This window comes from Aquarana catesbeiana, linkage group LG04 (genome assembly GCF_042186555.1).
Source record: "Aquarana catesbeiana isolate 2022-GZ linkage group LG04, ASM4218655v1, whole genome shotgun sequence".
In the NCBI taxonomy this organism is placed as follows: Eukaryota; Metazoa; Chordata; class Amphibia; order Anura; family Ranidae; genus Aquarana; species Aquarana catesbeiana.
Window position 1 is genome coordinate 437,325,734 of NC_133327.1, and position 24,328 is coordinate 437,350,061.

The following is a 24,328-nucleotide window of genomic DNA, read 5'->3' on the forward strand; positions in this document are numbered from 1 at the left end:
ATTTTTATTCTGTCGTACGAGAATTTTTGTAACTTTAGTAACCTCTTTTATTTTTGATATAAAACTAGCATGCAAAAAAAAAAAAATGGACGATCATTCGTCCAATAATCTTATCGTGTGTACCAGGCATCATTTTTTTTTTTTTTTACAAACAGCAGCTGCACTCAAATTGTTTTTCTCTAGTTAATTTCAGTCCTATCAAATGATGCTTCACTCACTTTGACCTGCAGAAGTAGTAGCCCTAAAAGTAGTAGTCAAAATAAAATAAAAAAACTCTTGTCATTTTGACTGACCCTGCCTGTGGCTGCTCCTTAACTGGCTAAATGAAAAAATCCTGTTTTTGTAAGTGCTTAAAAAGGTGTTACCTGGAGTTAAACTTTAATTTGTTAGTCACTTATGTAAAGGCCATCTGAATGTACTAGTTCATTTAACACTCCCTTCTTCACAGGTTGGCAGGGCTGTTATCTAGAGGTGGCTATGTTGCACCCCTATAGATACTGTGAAGGAGTGAGGGAAGCCACCCTAAGACAGGAATGTGTTACTGGCCCAGATGACCAGGTGAAAAGAAAGGAAAAAAAGGTTAAAAAAGAAATGTAATTCAGCTAACACATTTAGGAATTTGCAGATGAGTCCTTACTTTACAAGGGACTATCCTATTAAGGGGTAACTCCACTTTCATGGGAAAAAAAGCAAATAAAAATAGCATATACAATTGCGACACAAGTCATATTGTAATTGAATGTTATTAAAAATTGCCTTTCCTTTTCAATCTGCAGCTCTGTTTTTTTTCTGTAAAGTGCAATGCAATATGGCTACCTGGAGTTGTTCTGTAAACAGAAATATAATTTCCTGCCTGTGCGATTGGCTCACTGATTTTCCCAGAAGTCTACACTTAGATACAAGTCAGATATCAGGCATCCCCTACAACAAGAATGTCATTTTTGGTGAGATACTCCTAATAGGAAATAACGTCTAAAGAGAAGAAGACCCTGAAATTTTCCTCATTAGAGCCCTGATTGTTCAGCAGCTGGTTGATAATTATGAAACCACTCCCACGGGGGCACAGATGAACAAACAGTGATTTCTTTAGAATAACAAAAGGTAGGAATCTGCAACAAGGTCTGTTAAAATTCCTGCAATGTACATATATCACCCAGAGGGGAATGTTTTTTTTCTCAAAAAAAGTGGAGTTACGCTTTAAGTTATATTAGTTGTACTAGTTAATATTTGGTGTTATGTACAGTATTCAAGGATTGAAGGAGGCAAACTGATTTGAGAAATCAAATGGGAATTGCAATACCAGACTGTGAAATGCAGCTTTTCTTAATTCTCCTACCTCCTGATATCCATGTTAACAGTGAGATAGTCGATCTAGTACATAAAGCTATCTTTCCTAAGTCCTGTACTGTAAAGAAAAAAACAAAGGAGAACTGGAGGCTTCATACACCCATTCAGATGTATACCTTTAGTAAGTATTTTCCCCTTTACCTCTCTGCTTTTCTTCCCAGTGTTCACAAACACTTATTCACAGCAGACGGACCACATACTCAGTTACTAAGCACAGAGTTGTGGTCTGATTTTGAGCACTTTCTCGGTACATCCACACAGAGGCGTAACTAGAACCTTCAGGGCCCCGGTGCAAGAAACCATGAAGGGCCCCCTGACCCGTACCAGAGCCCTTTGCATCGGTCCTATGACCCTTTACTCTCATCGCGGGGCCCTTTATTACGGTAAACAACAAAAGAGAAGAACATGCTGCCAAGGAGACTCCAACTCAGGCTACTCTGTATTAGAAATGTGAAAAAGATTATTATCAAATAACCATAAATATACCCAACAAAATAGAAAACCACAAGGAAAAAATGGAAAATAAGTTAAATACTACCCCTGGTAAGCTCCCTCTCAATCCCCCCCAAAGAGACACCCAGTGACCCACCATCACAGTCCCTGCTAAACCAGCCTGCATGAAAATACCCAATAAAACAATACATAAAGGCAATGCACTAATACCTCTGTCAGAATAGCAATTGAAGCAACTATATATAAGTCCCAATTGAGGCTGGGTTCACACATACTGCGGCTTACAGCAGAGGGTTCGGTAGTGTCCCTGTTCACTGGTTCAGGTGTGAATCAGGTCCAAATTTTTGGCTGAATTCACACCTGATTCAGAGCCAAAGACGTACAGGACCCTTTCCAAATGTGGACCGTGGCCGCCCTATAGAGAGCCGGTCACACTCTCCTGTCATGCGAATTGGATGCAGGGAAACTCGCATCCGATTCACATAAGTGTGAACCCAGTCTAAAAATATAAGTGGATTAAAGGTTCGGTTGTGTAAAAATGGCATGCCAGGTTATTGGGGGATCGAGCTGGATGGATGGCTCAGCTGCACTCTGAGTGTATGATATGCAGCAGGTAAACTCACAGTGTGTAGGTAGACAATGCTAAGAAAATGTCTCAACTGCCCTCCTATAGGTGTATGGCTGAAAGGCTAAGTGCTCTAAGCTGGATGGATGGCTGCAATTCTTCTGTAAACAATGACCAGAAGACACACCCAAACTTCACCCCACCTGGGGACTTGCTGTCTGTATCGAGCTGTAACCTGATACAGCTGTTGCTATTGATAGAACAGGGAGCCGACACACCATGTGTGCATCTAGGATGGGATGAGCTCACTGAAGATCAGTGTGTGTTGCTAGACAGGGAGCAGAGTGGAGAGAGCTCTGCAGATGCTGACCTGTGTGGAGCCCTCCATGTCTTCACCCCACCAGGAATATTACTGGATGATCCAAAGTGCCGCATGAGATTCTCTCAAAGGCCAAGTTGCCTGTGTGAAGCAGCTGATCCTTGCAGGATGCAAGCTGTCAGAACTCTAAAAACTCTGCTGCAATAAGTTCCAGTAGCTCTATAGAGTGTGGTGCCGCCTGTGAGAAGTCTTCCTGCGGTCTTAGCCCCCCAGTGACGGAACACCAGGGTCCGGTCGCAAGTGCGACTGTTGCAACCCTGGTAGTTCCGCCACTGCATTAGCATACTGGTCTTATTTAGGGAAGAGCTGAGTGTACCAGGGACTGGTATGAAGCAGATTTACAGAAAATAACTGTGCCAAAACTGAACCCCACTGTGAAGTCAATTGAAAAATGAATGTTAAAAAACATTAATAACTATTTTCTAGCTTATGGGCAAAGGACTGTAAAACAAATGCCATGGGGTGGGCAGCTTTGCATTGCATTTTAATGGGGAAACCCATGCCTGGCGAGCCAGGAAATAAGGGGCAGGATGTGTTTGGATTGAACCTTAAAGCGGGAGTCCGGCGACCAATTTTTTTTTTTTTTTTTTAGGTCATTGAGACACTTTGCTAATCCCAAAATAATACTCACAGTTTGGGTGTAATATTTCCGTCTCTGTCTGTTTTCGTACTGAAGAATAACTTAAAAAAATGTGATGCTGGTTGTTTCCATCTTGCTTGTGGGCATGTGAAGCCCACAACTATTGATTTCCGGGATGCGGTGAATGCTGTTCATTCACAGCTTGTTCACGTGCATGATTATTGTTTCCGCACTGAATCTTGGGAAGCCTGACTCTAAGCTCCCAGGAGACAGTGCGGCGCCGGGGAAAGGCAATAAACACGCCTACTCCCATGGGAGGAGAGACAGGAAGTGCCACAATAAAGTACAATATAAAGGTAATTACAGTGATAAAAAGAAATTTGGTGTGGCATTTGAACATCTATGCAATAACTGAAGGGGGTAAGATTAAGTTAAACATTTGAGTGGAACCCCGCTTTAAGCTCACCCATAATATTAATTACCTCCAGTTTCCTTATCTAGGAACTGGTGGTAATTATTTTTTAATTCATCACAGCACTAACAATCCATTGTGAAAGTGGATACCCGAATTATCTGAATATGTTGAATGCATCTGGACTCTTAAGAAAACTGTCACAAGGCTGGTTTTCATTAATTAGGCACAGGAATTTTTTAAGGGAACATCGCACCAGAAAAGTGTTCCAAAAGCTTTATTGAAATTCTCCACTGTCTTCTGTCATATACTTGGTGTTACCCTGAAAAATCTATATTTAAGATTTTTCATATCTCATAGATATGATGTGGGTTAAATAAGAGTTCTTTTCGACCAAGAGTGAAAGCTTCAAATATAATAACATTTATTAGGAAGCAGTTGAAAGTCTAGCTAATACACAATCATCTATTTATCTTCTTACACCAAGGAAGAAAATATTAGGTTGAAATAAAGTATTTACATGAAGGAATATAGGGTATATTCCTCAATACAGTAATCTACACACATATTTAGTTACAAGTAAAAGGGCATTCCTTTTCCATAATTACCCATCCTTACCAAAGTTCCTTTCAGCTTGCTGGTCTATCAGAAAGAGAGCGATACCTCCCCCTTGGCTCTGAGTATATCAAACCAAGCTGATGTCTCATTGGTTGGCCTAGCTTGGATCATGATTGGAGGGCTTACTCCATAAGTCGGCCCCCTTTCATGCAAATCCTTGTGACTATGTTGGCCAAGTGTGTTAATTGCATTTCCCCAGGAAGTTAGATCCAATGCATATCCCAGCATGGCACCCTTTCAAAGGAGTAGGTGTAGAACAATGGAATTGGCTCTCCATTGTTTGCATATACAAGCCTTGGCACACATTCTCTGCTCTTAGCAAAAGCTTAAATGAATCCCTTTTTGCCCGGCTTTCATAGATGCCAGCTAAATGAAATATATTCATTATTACAATATTTTACAGTTATTAATGGAGATTTCACATAAACTCATAAGGCAACACTTGGCATTCCTCTTCTGCACAAAGTGCCTGTGGTCATACCCTCCACACTGCTCCCCTGCATAAACCACTCACTGTCGAACTCCCAGCACTCCTCCCCTGTACACACTTAGTGGACTGCCACACTGGGGAGGTGCCAGCGTTAGCAGGAAATCGCCGCTAGTTTTAGCAGCAATTTACCGCTGTTATAGTGGCACTTTTCAGCCACTAGCGGGATGCTTTACACCCCCACTAGCAGCTGAAGAAAGGGTTAACAGCGTCCGTGTTGCGGTGCTGCCAAAGCGCTTTGCATGCGTTTCAGCAGCGCTGCCCATTCATTTCATGTATACACCACTCCCGTATCACCCCAAAGATGCTGCTTGCAGGACTTTTTTTCCCATCCTGCAAGCGCACCACCCCAGTGGGAAAGCACTCAGGCTTTCACACTGGAGAGGCATGAGAGGCACTTTTCAGGCACTTTACGGGAGCTATTTTTAGCACTAAAACACCTGAAAAGCGCGCCAGTGTGAAAGGGGCCTTACAGCTCATATACTTTCTGCACTCTTTCCTCATACACTCTGCATGCCTCCCCTTCACATACTGCCTACTGTCATACCCTCCACACACCTTCTTTTTCACATACTGCCTTCTAATGCCGTGTACACACGGGCGGACTTTTCAGCATCAAAGGTCCGACGGTCTTTCCAACGGACTTTCGACGGACTTCCGACGGACTTGCGAACAAACGGACTTGCCTACACATGATCACACCAAAGTCCGATGGATTCATACATGATGACATACGACCGGACTAAAATAAGGAAGTTGATAGCCAGTAACCAATAGCTGCTTTAGCGTCGGTTTTCGTCCGTCGGACTAGCATACAGACGAGCTGATTTTTTGACCGGACTCGAGTCTGTCGGAAAGATTTGAAACATGTTCCAAATCTAAAGTCCGTCTGATTTTCAACCGAAAAAGTCTGCTGCAGGTCCGATGAAGCCCATACACGGTCGGATTGTCCGACGGATTTGTCTCATCAGACCAGTCTGGTCGAAAAGTCCTCCCATGTGTACACGGCATAAGACACTTCTTTAGGGTTATTTGCAATATCCTTAACATGGACACATTTAATAGTATATACAGTATAAAAATATAAATATATCATATTTTGTTTAGAAAATTAAATGGGATGTACTATAACTATGGGAGTTATAGAATAGCATGGGAAGTAAACAGTGCCATATTTTATTTATGGTTTGTTGGTTGTCTCGTGCTTTAATGCAATTTAATTTATTATATCTTTAGGAATATTTCCTTCTTGTCCTTTATTGATTCAATATGTGTTTGTGTCTCAAGGGTAAATTCGGATACCTGCCCAAGCCTTTTATTTGTTCATTTCTGTTATCGCATGAATGTGGTGTGTTTATAATGACCTCTCTTTGTATTTATGGATAGCTTTGCTTTACAGCAGATATTCAGCTCCATCTAGTATTTGTTGACAGGAGAGCAGGTCATTCTGCAGAGAGTAATAATCTTCATTTCCTTTTGCCAGCCTATTGATCATAAAATACAATACATATCATGTAGGCGGACACTTTGCTCTCAACAGTTTCTCCATTGATATTGTCATTGGCACAAATCCTCTTTTTGTATGTTTGTAGAAGCATAATATAAAATAGAATGCACAGAATAGATAAATAAATATGTAGAAAAAGAATTGTCCCAAGAGAACCCGTGATGGGGTCCTGTCACAAACCATAACGGCATGTATTTTTCTGTTTCTAAAAACAAGCAAAAATGAGCTTTATCATGCTTTCAAAGCATATTATACTGAGATGTTTCAGTTCCTTTGTGGCTGGACAGCTTCTGTTACTTTATATTTTTACGGTTTAACATGAAAATAAAGGACATTCTTTATTTCCATAAATCAGAATTGTCACTGCTTCATACATAAATTCTTTCCCAGTGGAAGGTCTAGTCTGGGCCTTTACATTTCACATAAAGAAAAGAACATTCTCTTCAATGCCTCACAAGAAAGCTTTCTAGGGCTTCAAAAGAACCAAATATATGTAAATGATCTGTCTTTTAGCAAAATTGTGGAAGTTATACTTTGACACTCTTACACTCAGCTAGTCACAAACTTAAGATTTTAATTGGTCAGTTCATTAAAATTTTGTATCTAAATTTTGTAATTTTCTATGTCATAGATGGGCCTCACCAATTACTTTAGTTGATTTGATCACATGGTATGTTTTGGTTGGTAAAATGGATGAAACAACCAATCAAAATGTTTTATTTGGTCAGCTTTGTTTTTAGAAGCATATCATATTTGATTTTCATGGTATAGTCTGAATTTAACATTTTATTAGGGAAAGGATATGTGATTCTTGAAATGTAAATGATCAAGGTGTTATTGGTGTTTTTCTAAAATTACATAAGTTGTCCATTAATTAATTTACAAATATTTATATGTTAAAACTGCACCAGTAGCACTGCTCCATATTGCCATGTACAATTAAAGCAACCCCAAACTTGTAATTTTCCCATGTCACCCTTAAACCTGCACAAAATAGAACTCTTTGCTCACTTTAGGGATGCCCCCTCACTGGGGGGGGGGGGGGGGGTCACAGAACAGCCATAGTGACAGAGTATTGAAGTTGCTGCAGGGTCAGGGTAGACAACTTTGGCAAACTGCATGGGAGAAATTACGGTCAGTTGGGTTCCTGGGGGATTAAGGTCTTTATTTTTTTAATCAATTTACCAGATAATGTATTTTCCTAGCTGTAATGAGGGGCCCTGCCTTGAGTACTGTGCTAGGGGGGTACAGCTGATGTGGGAGCCTTTCCTGCTTTTGCATCACCTGGGCATCTCCTGCACTGTGCAAGACTTAGGTGTCAGAATGACAATTTAGTCCTGGAAATTATCCTTGTGTAATTAATGGAGTTCCACTGTCTGTGTCACAGCCTCCTGTTATCAGCAGTGCTAACAGCTTCTAGTTCTGGATATCTTTTTTAGCCTTCACATGTGCATGAAATATAAATTTACCAAGGTTAGAACACTATTTATTCATTTCAGTATTTTCATTATATCATGAGTACAGTGATCACTGTAACCACAGATTTTGGGTCTATGAAATAGACACGCAAAAAGAGACTGGCTCGCAGTCTCCACTCTAATTTAAACCAAAGGTGTTCTATCAGGTTGAGGCAGGCCATACAAGTTCCTCCACCCCAAACTCGCTCATCCATGTCATGTAATTTTATGTTGATTTCAATCATGTTGGAATAGGAAGGGGCCACAAAGTTGGGAGCATGAAATTGTCCAAAATGTCTTAGTATGCTGACACCTTAAGAGTTCCCTTCACTGGAACTAAGGGGCCAAGCCCAATCCCTGAAAAACAACCCCACCATTATACCCCCTCCAAATGATTTGGAGTGGTGGCCAAATACATTTGGCAATATAGTGTGGATGAGCGAATTTGGGGTGGAGGGAACTTGACTGTCCTGCAACCGTCACCATGTTCTAAACGATCGGACTTTGGTGTGATCGTGTCTACGCAAGTCCATTTCAGTGGAACTCCGTCAGAAAAACCGTCAGAGTTTATTCTGATGGATTGTGTGTACGCGGCATTAGAGAGTTCTTTGCCATGGGGTGCCATATTGAACTTCCAGTGACGAGTATGAGAGAGTGAGAGTGAGAACACCAAATGTAACACACCTGCTCCCCATTCACACCTGAGACCTTGTAACACCAACATGTCACATGACATTAGGGAGGGAAAATTGCTAATTGGGCCCGATTTGGAAATTTTTACCTAGGGGTGTACACACTTTTGTTGAATTTCAACCATTCTCTACTCTATCTAAAGCTTTTACATTTTGTGTGCCAGATCGAAGCGGAATAAAAGAGTCCAAGATAATTTTAATTGTTGGTAAAACTCATATAAAAGCAATGGGGAGGATTTACTAAAACTGGACCATCAGAATCTGGTGCAGCTTGCTCGGTAGCCAATCAGCTTCTACCCTCAGCTTGTTCATTTAAGCTTTGCCAAAAAAATCTGAAAGTTGATTGGTTACTTTCTATGCAAAATTTGCACCCAGTTTTAGTACATTTCCTCCACTGCATTTCAGTGGACAACACTGCTCACCCTTCATCTGGACTCCACACAGGACAAAACGTGGATGGACCAAAAACAGTGACTTCACATATCTGTATTAGAATCAGTATTGACCTCTTCACATATAGTAACAACTTGACAGCAGTTTCTGAGCAGCAATGGACCAATGCACATGTACCAAGAACATTTACCTGCAATGAATGTTTGGTGTCAAATTCACTACTATATAAATATGCTCTTAAATAGTATATATTCGTTCTATCACTATACTATCAATGTGTTTGTGTAGTTTGGCATGGCTTTGTTCTGTTCATTCCATATATATATATATATATATATATATATATATATATATATACATATATATATATATATATATATATATATATATGTATATATATATGTATATATATATATATATATATATATATATATATATATATATATATATGTATATATATATATATATATATATATATATATATATATATATATATATATATATATATATATGTATATATATATATATATATATATGTATATATATATATATATATATATATATATATATATATATATATATATATATATGTATCTGTACAATTCTTGGTTTTGCTTGGTCTGTCCAGGATTTTGGATTAAGTTACTGTATCTACACTTTCTTTTTCTGATATATAGAAACAGCTGATGTCTTTGTTATTGCTCAAGTTATGTTATGTTGCTGATACAGGCATTTGTGCATTTGTGTTAGCTTTGTTTAATACTTGTAAAAATGAATTAAGATTAGTATAATAAGTGGTCCTAACACGTTAATGAGAATTTTTCTACCTTCAAAATGGTGACACATAACTCAGTCAAGTGGTCCTGGATTTCATTTTAAGAATGGACCTATAAAGATTTTTCACACTTTACAGATCCTAATGAAATTCTTGGCAGCAATTTATGTGACTTTCATGTTTGCCTCGGAAGATGATCAAATCTCACACTATAATTTTCAACAATTTCAAATGCAGAAAAGCAATTTCATGTAAGAGTTTATGGTCTGCAAAGAAATTGCTATTTTCTTTTAATGACACAAAAAATACTTGTTAATATGCGGAAGGCCTCCTTGATTAATTCTACCAAGTGTAATTCTTTTCTTGAATATATAAAACATATATCGTGTTCGATGTTTGTGGATTTGTGTGCCCTTTTTGAATAATTTATTGCCACCCTGGAAAGTGCATAGGTTTTGTAAACCTACTTATCAATGCTGTCATGTCTAATAATATGGTAGACCATACATGGAACAAGAATTCATGATAAACTATCACACAGTATACCTCTAGATTGGCTGTGAAGATTAGGTTTTTCTTATGATCCACTTTTAGTCAGGAGATGGAATAAACACAAAAGCCAGGTCTCTCCTAATCAGACATCTTTTGTTGATTAGGAATTGTTCTCTTTTACAGCAGCCAAAGCTATTTCTTTGGTTGAGGTTTTCCATAAAATGCCCCAACTATAGAAGTAATATTAGTACAGTATATCCTTACAATTTTTTAAGATGACAGTTTTTGGCTTTAGTTTTTTCTTTTTGTGCAGCAGAATATTAACAGAAATCTGACCTCTTACTCTCTTAACAATATATTAACAGAAACAATAAGAATGATGTTAGCTTTTGCAACAAATGTAAGTCAAAACTATAGTTTAATAATTAGCTTTGTACTATGAGAGAGTCATGGAATCCCCAGTCACAGTGACAGGTCCAAAGCTCGTTCACTTTTTAGGATTTTGGCAAAAGAGGCTCAACAATATCTTATACTTATGAACTATAACCAGAGAGATCCAACATTTCTAGTTCAGTTGTGATGTCCTTTTTGTAATGTCTTAGCGGACTACAATTTACCTACTCAATTTGGTGTTAACATAAATATGCTTTTTTATGTGACCTTCGATTTTTTTTCTTACAAATTGAAGTGTCTGACTAAGAAAGACCACTAAGCACACTTCTCATGATTTTGAGAAAAAACAAGGTCTACAAAGGGCTATAGATGAATGCATGCTAAACATTTCAGTTGTAAAGATATTTTACCAGTACTAGATACAAAAGTGGGAGATAAAGTGATCCTAGACCTGACTTACTATAGTGTAAGGAACAAAGATGTGAATATTTCACCTTGTTTCACCGCAACTCACACTTGGTAAATCACAGCCAATCACTCTCCTTTGATTTTTTTAAACTATAGAACATAAATGTGGTGTTCTATGATTCCTACAAAGGCTTCAGCATTTGATTTGATTGCTTTTTTTTCAAGTCAATATTAGGACAGATGAATTGTTAAACTTTAAAATGTGTAGATGTAAGCAGATGTGACAGATATCCTTGCAGTTCAAATTTAATTAACCCACAAAGCTGAATGTACAAGACACAGATGTGATGAAATCTTGTCACTTTTTATCTTTCTACAACAATCAAACAACAGCCTTATAACCCATTTCTTGTTAACAAAAATATAAATATTTCATTTTCATTTACAAAGCTTTTAACATGAAAAGATATGGAAATAAAAACATGCCTGCTGCTCAATCTCATCATAAAATACATTTCCCTCATCTTTCAGTACCATGGTCAAAATAGATACAGTTATATGTCATTCTAAACACAAATAGGCTCAAAAAAGTATAAAGAATAAAAATTGTTAGATTTAAATGGTCCAATCCCCTCAAAACGTATATGGTTCGTTCCCCTCATACCTCACTTTGCCTGAAGAATTAGATAACCCAAAGTGTTTTTTACAACACTCCAATGCTCTTTGGTTTTGATCCCTACCTGTATCAATTACAAAGGCATCTCAAGATAGATTTTTTTAAACTTAGTTTTATATTATTAAAGGAAGAATGGCCATATGACTGTTTAAGAGGCAGAGTGAGACTCCAGGATGGGCAAGAACTCAATTTGAATCTATGCATTTGAAACCCTAAATTATATTAGAATTAAAAAGACCCAAATTCAAGGCAAAGAGACGAATCCTTTTATGAGAATCCCCTCTACCTTTCTTGTGTTCCTCAATGTTTTTTTTCAAAACCTTGTGTAAGCTCTGTGGTGGAGCTGACAAAGGCATAACATCTTCCTCATTCTGGCAATTGACTGCTCGGCTAAAGCACTTCATCCTGAAGGAAATGTATGATGTTGAGCTGGTGAGAGGAATAACAACAAAATGGGCATAACTGCAAATCATTGGGGCACAGAATAAAATTGTGATGGGGTCCCCCCTGGCCAACTCTCTCTGTAGCAGTTGGAAGTGTCAGTTGTGACAATACTGTCAATAATCTTAATATTAAGTATGCCTAATTCAAGGACAAATAACAGTCAGCATAGTCAGTACTGGGGTTGTCCCGATACCACTTTTTTAAGACCAAGTACAAGTACCGATACTTTTTTTCAAGTACTCGCCGGTACCGATTACCGTTACTTTTTTATGTCTTGTGACAGTTTTCAAAGCACAATACAGACCAGCACTGATGGCTGGCACTGATAGATGGAACTGACTGATGGGCACTGATAGGAGGCACTGACTGAGGCTGGCTTGGATAGGTGGCACTGACTGATGGGCACTGATAGGTGGCACTGACTGATGGGCACTGATAGATGGCACTGACTGATGGCTGGCACTGAGAGATGGCACTGACTGACAGGCTTTGATAGATGGCACTGACCGATTGGCATTGATAGGTGGCACTGATGGATGGCACTGATAGATGGCACTGATAGGCGGCACTTATGAGCACTGATAGGTGTAACGTATGGGCACTAATGGGAAGGCACTGAAATGCAGCAATAAATGGCATGAGACGAGAAGAACGGATATTTTTTGCAATTCTATGCTGCCTGTGACGCCCATCTTGGTACACCTTGCCTTTGCCTGAATTATATGGGCTGGGTGTAACAAGATTTCCACTGCTGGCTTACTGCGCCCGAGTACAGGGTGTACCAAGATGGGCAACGGGATGTTCAACCGCTGACGTCGACACGAAATGTCACTTTTGTTACCGAATGTGGCGGCTCCGGTCACCGTTCCTGATGGAAAATGCGGCTGCATCCTGCACCCCTGCCAGCTTACTTAGTTCTCTGCTTGAGAACTCGCTCTCTGCTCCATCCGCTGACTCTGCCCGCTGACTTCTGGTTGCGCGCAGCAACGCCGCCTCTCCCAGGTATCAGATTAGGCATTGGGAGCATTTGTGCGAGTAGAAGAACTCGCGCAAATGCTCGGTATAGGGGCAACGCTAGTCAGTACAGTACTAGGGAACAATGCCGTAGATAGAAGCTATAATTGCAGAAGCAAAAATAATATTAACAATGATAATTTATATTATGTTATTAATGTTCTTGAACTCAGTTACTCAATAAACCTAATAGGACTTCTTTAAACTGTAGTTTCCTCCAACTTGTTTTTGTAGAACTACAAACCTCAGCTATTCTATAAAGTTTTATCAAGTCTGAAATTAGCCCTATATGACTAATGCAGTCAAAATTGCAATCTATCACAGAGTAATAAATATACACTGCCAAGGCAGCTAAGCAATTGCTTGTTTTTTTTTTTTTTGTTTAATATCTGTTTATTTAGAAAAAATGACAAAAAGAAAAGACAGAGATAAAACAAACACATTGTATAGAATCATGTCCAGGTACAATTTCAAGCAAGTGTTATCTGTAGACCATCAGCAACAAAATGGTTGTTACTGTACAGAGAGCGATCTATGACTAGCTACGATCCTGAGATCTGACTTTGGCCAAGATTAAAAAGGATATATATGATAAAGTCTGTCAATAGCATTAACAATGCAGTCTTTCTTTTTATAAGTCTTCCCTGTAACATAGTTTACAGAAGCAGATCCTGCCTTTATGTCTGCTGTTTTAATGCTGAAAGGGGTGCTTACAATGGTCAGCTATTATTTTTTTATGTAAAACCTTTATCCCAAAAGGACAACAAAATATTGCTGTAACTGCTTAAAATGTGTTAGCTAGAGTTGGGCTTTACATTCTTAGTCACTAATGTATGGACCATCTTAATCTACTAGTCCATCCAACACTACCCTATCCACATTGCTTCTCCATGGATGCAGTGGAGGGGTGATTGTAGCCACCTTAAGACAGGAGTTGCGTTACTGGCTGATCCCCAGGTCAAAATAAAGGAATAAAAACCTGAGGAAAATAAAAAACAAATGCAGCCACCACATGCAGTGATTGCTAAGCTAAAAAATATAGCTTTTTGGGTGTTGAGTTATGCTTTAACAGTTTAGCTTTCTTTAAAAAGCCTCCCTAATTTGCCCCTTTCTAACCCAGGCCCTAAAGCAGCCACGTAGGTTGCTATGGCTAATGTTACGCCACTGTGAAAATGGGGAAATTTTCATGACAAAGCAAATCTTACTAATGCACAGGGCCAAGAGTTAGAAGCAACTAGTGTGATGTATTCACTGGTATACATTGTAAGGTTGCTTCTGCTTTCTAATTTGTCTTTTTTGCATTACTATTACACCTTCACCTAAAATAACTTTTAGATAGTAACAAAGCTGAAAACATATAGATCCTGCCATTACCAATCTTATGCTTTGAAAATGCTAAATAACTTGTCATGCTAATATGATAACTTCAATGTTTCCTATAAAAAAAAAGAGAGAGAAAAGCAGAACAGGGTTTCTAAATTTGTCACTCTATTATCTGTGTCAGTGATTCAAAAAGCTCAGATGTCATTGGATCAGTACAATAATCAGTAACTAACATTTCCAAAAGAAAGTCAACATCTTCCATGCTTTTTCCAACACAGGTTCCCTTTAGACCCCCTTTACACTTGAGTGTTTTTTAGCTTGTTTCACTATGTCTTAAAATCAGATGACACACATTAAACAGACAGAATCAAAGTTGAGCTCTCCATTAGTGCAGGCTTTTTGCTTCTAATAATGCTTTGTATAAATTTCCATACAGACAACCGAACCTTTAAAATCAGCTCACTGAAAAAAAAGACAAATTTAAATGAAAGAAGGTTGAAAAACACAACAGCATTTCTGGACACGTTAATATGACATTAGTTTGTATTAGATAAATGTTGGAGACAAAGACAGATTAACCAAACACTATTATGTAAAGGGGATATGCTCTTCCAACGGAAACCTGGCATTTCATTTGCATGTGTTTATAGTTAATCAACAACAGGGTGCTATGTGTTGCCAGGAAACATTATTTAAGCATTCAGACAGCGGAATGCCCCTGGGAGCAGTATAGTACATAAATTGAATAGTAAAATGATGTTGGGAGATACCTGAACATATATTTCACCAGTAAATCTCTTAGCTACTTTTACAATGAGTGTAACTCTTTGTATACATAATCAGAATGGTTTATAACTTTGCCATGAAAGGTAGTTGTGCAAAAAGTGTACATTTTCTTCCCATTTCTTGGTGTGTAAAATATAGGATGACAGGTCATTTTATGATTTATTATTATTCAGTCACTATTGTTGAAAAATTGTGTTAATATGGGAATACTGTAAATCTGCCTGTCATCTTTCTTCTTTCTCCTTATAACATGACCTTGGGTTACTGATCCATATTTTCCTACTCAGCATGATCTAATGTTGGTCCAACGTCTCAGCCAACAAAGGTTCAATAGTTTCAAATCTATTTTTGCATATATATTCAATGAATGATTATAGCATTAGTATGTGAGAGATAGCTATTCAGTAACAATATATAAAGGAAACTAGAAACTTCATATTGACTGAAATGCCAGAAAATCAATCCATATAAATGGCAATATATAAAGTTGCTGAAAATGACTTTTAAAGTGTATGTAAGGACAAAATAGTACACATAATACAACGTAGTACAATGAGGCTACACCAAGTTCAGTTAAAGGTGGAGTCAAGTCCCAATTCTGGCAAGAAGGCTCCAAAGAGCAGGAAGGAACCAAGGTGTAGACATGATTAGAGTCAGAGACTGACAAAAGGTTGGCAAAGAGTGGGCAATGAGGTATGGATTCACTTTGAAGTAGCATACTCAGTAATCGAAGGGGAGGTCAGTAGTGAAGATAGCCTGTGAACAAACAGACAAAGGTAATCCAGAAGAGAGGTCAGATGAAAGCCAAGTCAATCACAGATTCAGAAAGCATATCAGGATCAAGAATACAAGAGCAAAACTGAAAACCATTCAGCAAAGAGTTTGTGCAGCTTTTAGGTATAAGCATCTCCCTTGGAGGCAGTGGAAGTGCACACTTATACACATAAACACTCATAAGGATGCATGCACACTTAGACTTCTATGGCTGAACGCTTATGCACACCCGACAGTTGGTATCATGTTTATACTGAGAGTTGGTACAATGTTCCAGATATAAAAAGGAAGTGAAATCATCCTGGGACACAAACAGGAAAAATAAACAATGGAATTAAAAAGTCACTTCTCACAAAAGTAACATTTTGTCTAATAGCGTTTGGAGCAAAATTATACATACCTCTTCAAGACCTGACATCTTCAAGGTTGTTTTTTGTGGGTTTGGGAACTTCAGCCATCTTGATTGGCCAGGCTGCGATGATGCAACTCTCATGCATGCACACAAGAGTTAATTCATCCCAGCACATGGCAGATGCCAGGATTGTACACTGATAAACTATATACTGTACTATTAAATTTGTATACTAATATACTATATACTCTACAGTACGCACTAAGAGAATTATTTTTTCATATATAATGTTCAGGCATGCTGTTGCATTCAACTGATGCTCAGATGTTATTATGGGATCTGATGTTTACCATGAAAAAAAAAACCCTCACCATCTTAGCACCATCACAGCCTGTACCATTGAACATGGCAGGGAAGATTCACAGATGCATAATGTTTACACCAAATTCTGTCACGGAAGTTGAGAAAAAGATTTCAACTCTTCTATTTTATGAGTTTCTGGACTTGTTTGTCTGTTCCTATTAGGCACAAATGAAACCTGGTCTGATCTTTTGCACCTGTAGCCTGTCTTCTTGAAATTTCAACGTGTTGGGAATTGATTTTGAGCATTTGTGGCTGTGAACAAGACTTAAGCCCTCTGATTTCTCTTACAATGTATTAAAAGGATGTTGTCTACCAGAAAATGTCAGTCCTCTAAACTTAACAGAGACTGAATTTGAAAAAAAAAAGGTGGTCAACATTTCCTAAAATATGCTGCCACCACCACATCTGGCACTAACAATAATTCCACTGTCCAAATTGTTGCTACATCAGATATCCTCCCCATGTTTGAACGAACAACAACTGAACTTAACTATGTCTGATATCATTGCAAGCTTTGTGTCCTGAATTATAGCCAAATTTGTTGTTTGGCTATTTGTGACATGAGCCAGGTATACCTACTAGAGTGATGACAGGGTATAACACTTAATTTAAAAGTCATCGTTGAATCATTTGGCAGAAAAGAAAATAACGGTTTTTATTTCAAAATGCTAATTTCAGAACTTATTTTTAACTTTTCAGTTGGCACTAGTGAGCTGAAACACCTGTCACATGTTTATATCATTCATTGTTTAAATTTCTTTACAGTAGTTCGTATATTCAGCCCCACAATGATGTCACAATTTTATTTCTCAAATATTTGTCAATCTACCTAACTGAGAATCTGTTAGGGTATAACAGAAGATATTGTGCTGCCACTTCAAAATACTATAAAAGTCTATAACTTCTGTAAAATGTTGCCATGCTATTTTGCTGAATCCTGCTACTTACTTAAGGCTAATTTAATAAAGGGGTCAATAAATTAAGTGAAGTTTTATTTAATTGTAGTTTCAAAGCAACCTGGTAACAAGACCTTAATATTAGTCTTAGCTGTGTACAGGGGAGCTGATTGCTATTCAGGGCTATCTGCTGTGAGAGCCTGCTGCTGAGGAAAAAGGCCTACTAATGACAGAATACTAATTTGGGACTTGGAAAGATGAGACTAGGGTTATGGTTAGGAGTTTGGGACTTTGAGGGGTGGAATTAGGGTTAGGGTTGGGAGTTTGGGACTAGGAGGGGTGAGATTAGGGTTAGGGTTAGGTGCTTTGGACTAAGAGGGGTGGGATTAGGGATAGGGATAGGAGTTTGGGACTTGGAAAGATGGGATTAAGGTTAGAGTTAGGAGTTAGGGACTATGAGGGGTGGGATTAAGGTTATGGTTAGGAGTTTGGGACTATGAGGGGTGGGATTAGGGTTAGGAGTTTGGGACTAGGAGGGGTGGGATTATGGTTAGGGTTAGGAGTTTGGGACTATGAGGGGTGGTATTAGGGTTAGGGTTAGGTGTTTTGGACTAAGAGGGGTGGGATTAGGGTTAGGGTTAGGAGTTTGGAACTAAGATGGGGTGGGATTAGGTTTAGGAGTTTGGGACTTGGAAAGATGGGATTAGGGTTAGGGTTGGGAATTTGGGACATGAAGGTGTGGGGTAGGGACTGCTGGTGGTGGCATTAGGGGTTTTGGACTACTGGGCATGGGATAAGGGACTTTGGGACTACCAGGAGTGGGTTTAGTGAACTAGGATATACTTACGTTGCAATGCTCATCCGAGCGTAGTTTCTGAACTTTTCAGGGTGCTCTCTCAGGTCACGATAGAGCAGCACAAATTGTCCTCTCTCTGAGTGCATTTGTGTGATGGGATGTATGTTCCCAAACATGTAAGACAAACAACAACAGCATCTCATGGAACTCCATCTTCTCCCTGTTCTATTTCTTCTCTGACGAAAAAACAGGAAGTGCACAGGATGTGATGTAAAGGGGACGGGTTGTTTGTTGACGCTAACGCTTAAAAAACGCTATAAAAACGTGATTTAAATGCATGGGCATTAGCGCTATTTTTACCGCTAGCGCAGCAAAAATGCGATAAAACCGCGCTAATAATGCTTATCATTTTTACCGCAGTTTTGCAATGCCTCTGTGTGAAAGGGGCCTAAGAAGCTGCAAAGGCTACTAGTTTATTTTGGGGAACCCACTGTGGGCATCCTGCTAGTCAGGAACGGACATGAGACAAGTGCTGTGTAGGGAAAATGCATACTGTAAGCGAGGAAGAATAACCCATTAGATACCTGGGAGAAGTAATAAAGAAACCCACATAAGCAAATCTGAAGAAGGCCTACTTCCAGTCTGCCATCATCCAGCCAGGACAGTGTGGTCTGCCTTCACCTCTGTCCAGCCTGTAGAAACGGCCATCAGAGCACAGATTGATCTTGTGAGAACATCTGCTAGATTCCAAGGTTGCTGAGCAGTTTTGCTGTGTTAAACTTTCCTTACACCTGTCGGGGCATCATGGCCTATGGCAGAGCTTTCTTAAAGGAGACCTCTGCATTTTTTTCACTGTCCGCTGTTAGGGCAATTTGCACAGATATCTTTTACTCCTGTAAATTACAAATACCTTCTTTTGTACAAGAGCAGCCTTGGTTTAGGTGGTGAAGTTTCTGTATAAAGCCCCCCTGCTTTGAAAATGTGTTTGCTTGTTGTCTTGCTGAACAAGACAAGAGAAACATGTCTGGATTGTTCTTGTGTGTCCCTGTCTTGTACATGGTTTACTGCTGTCAATACCAGTTGGGCCTGTTCCCCTTACATTATGTATTTCACCTGTGTATTCAGCTGTGAGCCTGTAGTTTTCACTTTAGTTTGGTTCTTAAACAAATGAAATCAAATCATCATTTAAGTGATATTAAAGGATTTTTTTTTGCCCTTTAAATAAAAGAACAGTTTGACTGACAGCAGCAGGAGCCCATGGTTCATGCTTCTCATGTCTCCTGTGAGACCAGGAAGTGAGATGAGCAGTGCTGGAGCCAGCACAGCATTGAAGCGGTGAGAGGAGACAGTGTTTAGGGCTGAGGGTAGAACAGGTAGTGGGTATTTTTTACCTTAACGAAGGGAATGTATATGAGAACCCAGTCCCTTCCAATCCAGTACATTCCTTGCTTGGTTTAACCACTTCAGCCCCGGAAGAATTTACCCCCTTCCTTACCAGAGCGTTTTTTTGCGATTCGGCACTGCGTCGCTTTAACTGACAATTGCGCGGTTGTGCAATGTTGTACCCAAACAAAATCGACGTCCTTTTTCCCACAAATAGAGCTTTCTTTTGGTGGTATTTGATCGCCTCTGCGGTTTTTATTTTTTGCGCTATAAACAAAAAAAGAGCAAAAATTTTGAAAAAAACACAATATTTTGTACTTTTTGCTATAATAAATATCCCCTGTTTTTTAAAAAAAAGCAAATTTTTTCTCAGTTTAGGCCAATATGTATTCTTCTACATGTTTTTGGTAAAAGAAATCGCAATAAGCGTATATTGATTGGTTTGCGCAAAAGTTATAGCGTCTACAAAATAGGGGATAGATTTATAGCATTTTTATTATTATTTTTTTTTTTTACTAATAATGGCAGCGATCTGCGATTTTTATTGTGACTGCGAAATTATGGTGGACATATCGGACAATTTTTACACATCTTTGGAACCATTGGCATTAATACAGCGATCAGTACGATTAAAAATGCATTGATTACTGTAAAAATGTCACTGGCAGTGAAGGGGTTAAAACTAAAGGGCAGTGAAGGGGTTAACTGTGTTCCCTGCTACGTGATTCTAACTGAAGGGGGAGGGACTACAGGAAGTGACAGACCGTGGTTCCTAGCCAATAGGAACACACGATCTGTCACTCCTGTCAGAACAGAACAGGGAAGTGTGTGTTTACACACACTCTTCTCTGTTCTGTGTCTCCTGGTCATGATCGCTCGTGGCCAGTGGTCATCGCGGCCGTCGGCCACGAGCATCGGCACCCCCGTTATGCAGCGGGCGCGTGCCTGCTATCCGGGCCCCCTGCAAGCCCACGTACAGCTATGTGGTTTCGTGCAGGGGAGCCAACCTGCCGCAGTATAACTGCGGCGGCTGGTCCGGAAGCAGTTAAGAATAAAGAAAGGTGGATAGCATAGTATCATCAGTGAACTCAAGGGCCATGGCAAAACATTTTCGAATTCTACCACTGCAAGGTTTTGTCATTCTGTGGATTACTCTGTAAAACTTGCACAATTTATTCATTTAGCTCACTGATATCTATTCTGTTATTAAACATTTCGGCAGCAGGTGTAGATTAGGTGTGATGTGTGAACCATTGGAAATTATAGAAATGGCATGCTCAATTTGTCTTTTAAAAAACATAAATGAAAATGTAAGGGGAATGAGCTATAGTCTAATTGTGAATATTCAAATCAACACGATTGTGAGTGAAATTTGGATCAAGATTTTAAAAAGCACCTTGAGCTTTAATCAACCAAATCTCCAGTATGGGCCCAATTGGAAACTTCTTGACTATATATACATAGAGGTTTAAAAGATGTGGTGCAGCACAGGTTTGCTTAAGGTAGAACATTAGTCACAAACTTAAGTCCTGCTAGAGCACTTCAGGCTGGCCCTTTTTGTAGGTATAGCTATGTAAAACATTAAAACAGTCTATATTGTTTATAATTCAGGATTAAACTCTCACCCTGCTCTGCACATGCTCAGTTGCTCTTTATTTTTAGGCACTGTGTGAATTTTTAGAGGCTGATCTCCTGACAGCCTATTATCAGATTTTTTTGCTGTTCAGGGGCTCTGGCCTTCAGCAAAATGGCAGCCTCGAGCAAGAAGAACCAGGAACAATGTTGGAAGCAATTTTACAGCACACATTAATTTTGGTAGCATAATTATACATTTGGAATGTATGTTCCTATAGATTATTTTTATAAAGTTGTTATGAGTAAAGTTCAAATTGAAAATGGAACTAAACCCTCCTATCCTTTTCAACCAATGAAGCTTATTTTCTGTTTGAACTGCCATGGTGCTACAAATGTGTCAGTTATGACACCAGCCATTTGATGATTTGACAGTTTGGTTGAGAGCACAAGCAAATGTGACAGTTAGCATTTACGGCATGCCTAGAATATAACTGTTTTTAAAAAAACTTTAAATCGATGGGTTTAGTTTCACTATAAAGTCTCTTATACTTCTTTTATTTTGCATATGAGAAACAGCAAGTTAAAAGCCCAGCTGTAATCCACGCCAGTAAATCTGTGTATACAAAGACAAAAAACAAAATACAATCTAAATATGTTCTTGTTTTGGTTACTTATTTGAATTATTTTCTTTCTCATTATACTTTTTATTGTGGCTATAATAGAAAAATACAGGTTCACTTTAGCTCAATTTATGGTAAATGTTTCCCAGCATAATTTCACCTCATGTCATTTGTAAATCAAAATCAGAGTCTTGAGAAAAGGTCTCCTGTACTGTCACTGAACATGAAGGTAACACAAAACATAACATTTAAAAAATAGATTAAAAAAATGTGTTTCACGAGGAGATAGTGACACAAAAGGATTACTATTTTTTTTATATATATGCTGGTAGCTTTGCTGCTCATTTATATTTAATGTGCTTTAGGAGTGATTGTGCAAGTGCAATGCTTGACTGCTCGCCTTGATTACATATTCTTGTTTACAAAAGCAACAAAATGTGATTATGTACAAATATTTCTCAAATTCAGTTTTAACAAATGTCTGTCTATTAACATCACCAAAAGGGAAGGAAAGATTTAAGAGTATTTTAAAACACAGAATGCCCAAAGCAAACACATCAACCTAACGACATGCTGTCACCGGAGATGCCTAGTAATTAGGCAGACCTGTTCTTCTGACAGATGCCGAACAAGCTTTTGTGTAAGCGGCTTATTTATGGCATGAGGTACTTATGAAATTTGTATTCTACTGTCTTTTTTATGCCCTTGCTAAATACAAATGGAGGTTATCAAGTGTGTGGATTTAATCATAGCTGGACTGCATTAGGGATGAGGTTCAGGTTTGTTCTTACCTTGGGTTTGGGGGGGATCCTGCCTATTTGTAGTTTGCAGTCCTGGCAAACGAATACGTAATTTTGCCAGTCCCAATGCTTTTTAAACATAATGCACTGGAAGAACATTTAAATTCAGGTCAGCTGTCTTAGAAGAACCAACAATGAGGGCTTTGATATGTGCCAGCCCAATCATGATAAAATTATATTTTATAACATATATTTTCTATATTATATACAATTATATTGCAGGTCAGCCATAGTGTCAGTGTATTGGAAGCTACAGTAGGGGAAAGATGGTGAAAGCTAACAGGAAGCAGAGGGAGAGATTATGGTCAGTTAGAAAACTGAACCTTAAAGTGGTTGTAATGATAAAAAAATCACTACCAGCCTCTCTGTTTTATGAAGCCATCCTACACTGTGTAAGTGTTAGTGCAAAACGATGCCTCTAAATACCTTATCTCTGATTGGCCGGTCACGTGACCTCTGGCAGCTCTACTCCTCTAATCTAAGGGCTACAGCAGGAGGGGCCGAGATCCCTTCTGAAGTCAGCCGGGGAGGTCACGTCACCGCTGTGCTGTCTGCTCAGCCCCTCCCATTGTAGCCTTTAGAGCAGAGGAGGAGAGCGGTCGGAGGCCACGTGACCGGCCAGAACAGATCAGAGATAAGGTATTTAAAGGCATCATTTTACACTAACACATACACAGTGTAGAATGGCTTAATAAAAGAGAGGGTCTGCCAGTGATATTTATTTAACGTTACTTTACTATTAATACCGGCAGGGGGAGAGGGGAGGGGCGGCTCACACACACTTAGCAGCTGACAGACAAGGATGGAAGGGAAGAGAGGGAGGGGGAGAGGGGAGGGAGGAGAGCAGCGGGATGATGGGGGCACATAAACTGACCACTGTAATCAGGGATCAGCAGCTATGATTATTGTGGTCGATTTACATAGGGGGACAGAGGAATAGGCAGGATCAACCAGGGTTTTTTTACAGCTTAGAGAGGGACAGGTTGTGCTGTTTAACCTAGCTATAAGGGATCAGGATCTTTTGTTTTTGTTTTTTTGTTCCTACTATTGGGGGTTTTTTGTCTTTTATTTTTATAGTTGATATTGGGTCAGCTGTAACTTTTAGCTGTTGTCCTGTCCATAGCAAACCTTTTTGGGGCTTTTCCTTCAAGAGGGCAGTATATTGGGGGTATCATTTTTATTTTATGTTAATAGGGCCCTTATTTTAGGTTACACAACTTTTTTTTTTGTACCAAGGATTACTCTGAAAAAAACTGACTTAAGTTTCAGGTAGCATTATTTTGGTTTTCATTTGGTTTGTAGATATATGTTTTATTTCAAGTTGGGTTTACCTTACCTCCTTTTTTGGCTGGCAGTGAGTTGTGGAAGAAGTCCTTTTCCCTTAACATTGGGACAAGGGTGCTTTACAAGAGGGAACTTTGCTGCCCCTTTGCAAGGTCCCCTCACAATTTTGAAAGGCATATGCCTTGGTCTAATAAAGGAAGGGGGTGTGCATCGTTGCTACTCTCCCTTAGCTAGCCACCCAGCATGAATGCCTAGTTAAGGGTCTGGTTGGAATTTTGAGTGAA

General features: G+C 39.0%; 1 protein-coding gene across 5 annotated transcripts in view; it reads left to right on the top strand.

The window, feature by feature from the left end:
• SASH1 (SAM and SH3 domain containing 1) overlaps positions 1-24,328 on the top strand; it is a 1,387,091-nt gene that overhangs the window by 475,464 nt on the left and 887,299 nt on the right. The gene's annotated exons all lie outside the window — the stretch shown is intronic.